The sequence below is a fragment of the Aotus nancymaae genome, unplaced genomic scaffold, assembly GCF_030222135.1.
Source record: "Aotus nancymaae isolate 86718 unplaced genomic scaffold, 86718_ANA_hifiasm-v0.15.2.pri h1tg000029l, whole genome shotgun sequence".
NCBI lineage: Eukaryota > Metazoa > Chordata > Mammalia > Primates > Aotidae > Aotus > Aotus nancymaae.
Window position 1 is genome coordinate 22,802,533 of NW_026988442.1, and position 6,778 is coordinate 22,809,310.

Below are 6,778 nucleotides of genomic sequence, written 5' to 3' on the forward strand. Positions count from 1 at the left end.
TGTTAGCCTGGACAAAATTCAAACTTGGCTCTCTCAACTGTCACAAGAAATAGATAATGATGACTTCTTAGACATATAGCAGCAAAGAAAGGAAGTCATGCATTTCAAATCCTCTTCAAGACAGTTAAGTTAACCAAAGTAAGTAAGTAACCAGATCAAATCTATCAGAATTTTTCATCCCCCAATTTCAGCCTCTTAGTTAAATTTCAATCCCTCCTGTGTCCATAGAAGTAAAGCCTATTGTAACAAGGCTCTGAATAATGCAAAAAAGAGGTGGGGTGGGAGCTGAGACGTAAGTCTATGGCAGGCAGAGTCCAAAATGGCCCCAATGATCCTCACCTCCGGAACTCACATTCTGATATAATCCCTTCCCCTTGAATGTGGCTAGAATAGTGACTAGCTTCTAACCAACAGAGCATGGCAAAAGTGATGGGATATCATTTCTGTCATTAGGCTATGTAAGATGATGACTTCTGTCCTGCTATACAAGTAGCAAGAATATAGCAGACCGTCTCCCTTACTCAGGAAATGGGGCAAGCCCACATATGTTAGAAATGGCCACGTGTCAAGCAATTGAGGTGGCTTCTGGCCAACAGCCCCCGCAAGGAGCTAAAATGCTTAGTCCAGCAGCCTACAAGAAACTCAATGCTGCCAACAACTATATGAGGTTGGAAACAGATCCATCCCCGTGGAGCCTTCAGATGAGATCACACCCTAGACCAACACCTTGACTACAGCCTTATGAGAGACATTAAAAGCAAAGGACCTAGTTAAGCTGTGCTCAGAGACTGCTGACCCACAGAAACTGTGAGATATTTTATTTAATATTAAATTATTTTTTTAAAATGTGTGTTGTTTTAAGTGGCTTTGTGGTAATTGGTCATGCAGCAATAGTTAACTAGTACAGAGTCCAGCTTGTCATTTCAATTTGAATTTCTCAAGTCATCCTAATCCAGGAGCCACATGCTGTCAAGACTCTGCACACCTCTCACTGGTATTATCATAAGCTTTCATAAATTTAAAAGAATAGATTAGAGGTTGATTCCTTCTAAAAAACCACTACAGTAAACCAATCTCAATCCCTTTCTTCCAACAAAGAAACGTCAATTGCCGCATCTTCCTTTTTGATGCAAATAAAGAGGAAAATTAAACCATGTCGTAGCCATCTCTGAGTCCAGGAGAAGGAGATAATGACAGCACCTGGCGTGTCTTGCCTCACACCAGGAATGCAGTGAGATGGTTCTGAGCCATGGGCCTTCCCAGGCAATTTGGATGAGAATGACATCAGGAGGAAGGGGGTATCCTCTGGTGGGGCATCTTCTAGTGGCTGTCTCATTATTTTCTATCAAAGCCCATACTGCACAGGAAGTTTTTCCCATGCTGATATGAATCTCTCATGAAAAATAAAAGTTATTTTTAACTATGAGCCTTAAGCTGTAAATGCACTCTCCCTGAAGAGTTAGGACCAAGCAAAATCAAAGGAGTTAGAGGAAAGAGAGAAGAACACATCCTGGAGTGACTCGGCCATACCTGCAGACCATGTGTCCTGCCCCACAACTGTCCTCTGTATGTTCTTCTGGGACCTCTTCCCTCTCCCTTTTACCTGTGCCCCTTTTTATGTATTCCTCCTACGTGCTCATCCCACCATGCCTTCATTCAACTGGCTCCTAAGAAAACTTGACTTTATGATAGTAAGAGCTTTCCAACTAGCTAAGTTGATTCTTCAATTCAATGTACTACTCCAAATACTTCAATCCGGAGTTCATTAGGGTGAAGGCATCATGCTAACCCCCACAGCAGATGCATGAAGATCTGTGTCTACAAAGCCTTGAAAAATGCTCCACAAACTTCCCTGCCTTCTTCCATGATGGAATGAGACCAGAGTGTGCACCCCAGGTTCAAAACCTAAAAAGCAGGTTTCAGGCCTTGCCTCAACCCTCAGTTCCTGTGCAGCCTTGGGATGGTCCTCTAAACCATCTAAGATCCAGCTTCCTATCTGCAAAAGCATCACAGAACTTGTTAAGAACAAGGATTAAAATAGAATGATATGCCTGAAAATACTGTGTAAAGCATTATCTAAAAAGAATCATTGCGATTAGAGCAAACAATTTCACCTTTTCTTATAACTCAAAGTTATCCATAAAATAATCGGTTATTGTATTAGGAGCCCACATCTATTTTTTCTTTTCCTGACATTATCATTGTCATGGCTGCCACTACATCTCAGCAAAGCAATAAGGTGGGGCCTCTGGGGTCTTCCAAGGAGAAGAGCATGCTTAGCCCTCATACCTAGCAGCTGCAGCTACTGAGTTGATTGAGCTTTCATCACAGCTTTTTACATTTATACCTCCTAATTCAACACTGGGGGGCTATAAATGCAGCAACAGTTAACTAATACAGGGTCCAAACTGTCATTTCAATTTGAATTTCTCAAGTCATCCTAATCCAGGAGTCACATGCTGTCAACCCTCTGCATACCTCTCACTGCATTATCATAAGCTTCCATAAATTTAAAAGAATAGATTACAAGTTGATTTCTTCTAAAGAACCACTACAGTAAACCAATCTTCCTCCTCTTCTCCAGTAATCAGGTAATCATTCCCTTTATTTATCAGCACTGCAAGCATGCCTCCCTGGAACAGCTTTCATCCTCCTTCTAAGCCTTCTGAGCTTAGAAATCAAATAAAAACTTGCTAGAATTGTAGGTAAAGTAAGAGCTGCTGGCCACTGAAGGGGAGACTAAAGGCTCTCCTCGGTAGGAAACAAGAACTTTGCGTGTTTATTATCTCTTTGGTGGCTCAGAGGCTCTTAGATTCTTTCTAGGTTCCACACAGTGCATCAGAAAGCAAGTCTTCTACATTGCAGGGTCCTGCATAAGAAAGGACTTTTTACACAATGTCTGGTATATAGTTACCATTTCCTATTTCCATCTAGGACCTTACCTGGTACCCACCCACAAGTGTTGACGTGTATCTGCATGTCTAACGCACAACAGCAAAGAGACCATGAGCATTCCACTCTTAAATTAGGAATTCCCTCTGTATATATTCAACATATTCAATTTTCTCTGTATGCATTCAACATGTAGAGGAAATTCCTTATTTGATACACAGAGGAAATTCCTATTTAAACATGATCATCATTTCCACACTCTGTTCACCATCTTATATATGTTACTTCACGTTATGCTCACAACCATCTAATGAGATAGGTACTATTATTCCCATTTGCTAGGCACTATTATTTACATAAAGAAATTTAAGACTCAGAGAGGTTAACCGATTTTCCCAAGGATACAGAGAGAGTAAGAAGGACGATTAAGAATCCCAACCAGTCTGACCTCAGAGCCCATCCAGACAGGGATGAAAATACCTCCAATGATGGCTGTAAGTTCAAGTCACATTGTAAATTTTCCTAATGAAAAGAAGTGAACTCTAAAATCCACCCATCAAATTGAAATGTATCACATGACCTGCGTGAGTTAACCATTCTCCAAAAGGTAATAATATTATAAGTACCAATGCTACTATCCCTCACCAGGTATTTGACATGCATCATCTGAAACCTTCATCACCCCCATTCCCATTGATAGTGGGGAATCTAGGCTCAAAAAAAATCACAGTAGTTTGCCCAAGGATACAGACTCAGTCAGTGGCAAGAGCTGGGTTTTAATTCAGGTCTCTGACTCCAATGCCTCTTCTCTTGCCATCATGTTGAGTGACCCAAGATGAGATACATGTAAGGGCAAACTATTCTTCGACAATATAGTCAATCTTTGATTCTTCTGAATCTTTCACAGCTTTGAAACTGAGACAATGCTGGTGTGGAAATGAACATAGCTGGGTGGAAACAGGTTTATCCAGTTCATAGTTACGTCACTGCATATGTTGCATAACCTCACTAAGAGTCCATTTCTTTATAGTAATGCAATTTCACAGGGTCTTTATAAGGATTAAATGGGATAATGTGCGACATACATGCAGGTATCAAGGTACCTGTGGCACACAGAGGGTACTTTAAGTATTCTTTCATTAATAAATTCTTGTTTTTCTTTAGAAAATGAAAATACAAATTGAGATTTCTGATTGACAGATTTAAGATAAAACAGCTACTATTATACCAGACAGAACACTGAATCTTCAAGATTAAAATCACTGAAAGTGATCCTAGAAATCACCAAATATCCATTTACTCAACAACATTAAGTGAGCACCAACTATGTGTAGGAATTGCACGGGGCACGGGGATCAGCAGGGAAAACAACAAAATACTGATGATTATGGCTACAAATTCCAGTAGAAAAGAGTCAGAAAAATAAACACAGAGATAAACAAGACCACTTTAGATCATTAAGTGTTAGGGCTGGAGACAGCAAAGCTCCCTCTTACTTACCTGAGAGGAAAACTGATCTCCAGACCAGAGAAGAGACTTGATTGGCCAAAGACCCCACCCAGAATTAATGGTGTATCTTTGTTCTCTAGACCAGTGATTCTCAAATTTTCACATCCATTACAATCACCTGAAGAGGATTTAAAACACAAATTTCTGGGTCCCACACCAGAGTTTTTTTATTCAGTGAATCTGTTATGGAGTCCAAAACTTTGCATTTCTCAAAAGTTCCTAAGTGATGCTGACACTGCTTGTCCAGGGACCACACTTTGAGAACCGCTGCCATTGAGGAACACAACCATACCAGAAAGCAGTGGGGCAGAAGGAGCAGAGGACAAGTACCCTAACCCCCCACCTCCTGCCATACCATCTCCTACCAGTGCTAAACGCCAACACTAAACTCAGTCGGAAATCAGAGCGCAAAACAGTCAAGGTCATGTAGCCTCCTGGAATCCAGAGCAGTAAGAAGGGCTCCATTAACACAATTCCCTCCCCTTGCCCCTTTCCAAATTAAAGGGTGCAAAACCTCACTGAGGCTTCCCACTAGTCCTAGTTTCCAAGTGCCTCGGCATCCCTTGTGAGTTCTCTTAACCTCAACCCCACCACACATATAGTCCCTTTGTTGAAGTCTCTTGACACCCTGCAGTTGAATTCTGTTTTCTGTTAAGATCAAGAGAGACACACCACCAAATCCCAGACAGCTCCACCAGTGGTAATAATTTCCGAAACTGACAAACAGCTCTTCTATTTCTTCCTAAGGTAACAGCTATAAAATGCAGGTCAAATATCAGATAATCTTTTTTGCTACACAAATATAAATCGTATGCAATTCACAAGTACCTGCACAGCCTGTGCAGTGAGATCACTCTAAACAGAGCTTGTGGGCCTGGGATGAGCATTAGAGTGACCAACTCATCCTGATTCGTCTCAAACCTTCCTACATTTTCAATGAGCACTGAAAGTCCTATATCCTAGGAACAATCTCCATCCTGGGCAAACGAGGACAACTGGTCACCCCAGCCATGCACTCTTACACTTTCTTGCATTAATGACACCTCCACCGAACTCCCAGCAATAGCACTATCACCAAGGATGGCTAGTGTTTATGGAGCACTTTCCATGAACCTGGTTCCTTGCTAAGCATTTTATATACATCACTTCATCAATGTCTCACACCGATCCTATAAGCAAGTTACTACTATTAGCCTCATTTCACAGATGATAAAATCGAGGCTCAAAGGGCTTAAGAAGCTTGTTCAACATCATACATACAACTTATAAATTAGCACAGCCTTAACTTGAGTCCACAGTCTGAGATCAGAGTCTGCACTCTTAACCACTACGTGGTTCATGACAGAGCAGATGGACTCACCTGCCCCAGATCTGATTCCATAAGGAAGATAAGGAAGATTCAGCCAAGAACTACCAAAAGGGCGTAGCAGAGACCAAGCAATAACACTGCGGCCACCGAGCGGAAACTGAGAGGGGAATCTACATGCTCTTTAATTTAAAGCACACAATGAAAAAGTCAATAGCAAGATGTTTGGTGCCTTTGGAAAATCCAAGATAAAATTATGCAGGCCCTTATATCTCAGAATCAGAGATTCTTGCAGCAAAATTTGTGACATTCAACACCTGATGCATCCTACAAATTCAAAAGCAGTCCATCTGATGCCTTGGTTTCAATCTCTCATTTGTAAAACTGGAATAATGATCACCTGCCTTAAATCCACAAGGTGCCTGTCCTGTGGAGTAAGTGAAAACTAACTCTGTCTAGCCAGAAGTGTTTTCCTAAACTTCTGTGCTTGCTGGAGCCCCACGGGTCCAAAGTCCGTAGTGTGGGATGACCCTGGGGTTTGGTATATGGCACCTTCAGGTGCTGGGCCCCAGTGTGGAATAGGGGCAGCTGTATCTACGGGCTCCACCTCTGTTCCAGGACAGGTGAGGGTCCTCCCCTCAGAATTGCCCCCCTGTATGAGTGGGATAGTTGAGACTCACTTGTGGTGGAGATGGGCATTCTTTCTGAGAAAGGCAGTCTCTCTCTCCTGCACCTCTTATTCCCACAAAAATCTTTTAATATTCAACATCACATGGTGATTAAGAACCTGCCGCATATTCTCACTCATAAGTGGATACTGAACAATAAGAACACATGGACACAGGGAGGGGAACATCACACACCAGGGCATGTCAGGGGTAGAAGGCTAGAGGGACAGCAAGGGGTGGGGGGCTAGGTGAGGGATAGCAGGGGATGGGGGGCTAGGGGAGGGACAGCATGGGGCGGGAGGTTAGGGGAGGGATAGCATTAGGAGAAATACCTAATGTAGATGATGAGGTGATGGATGCAGCAAACCACCATGGCATGTGTATACCTATGTAACAAACCTGC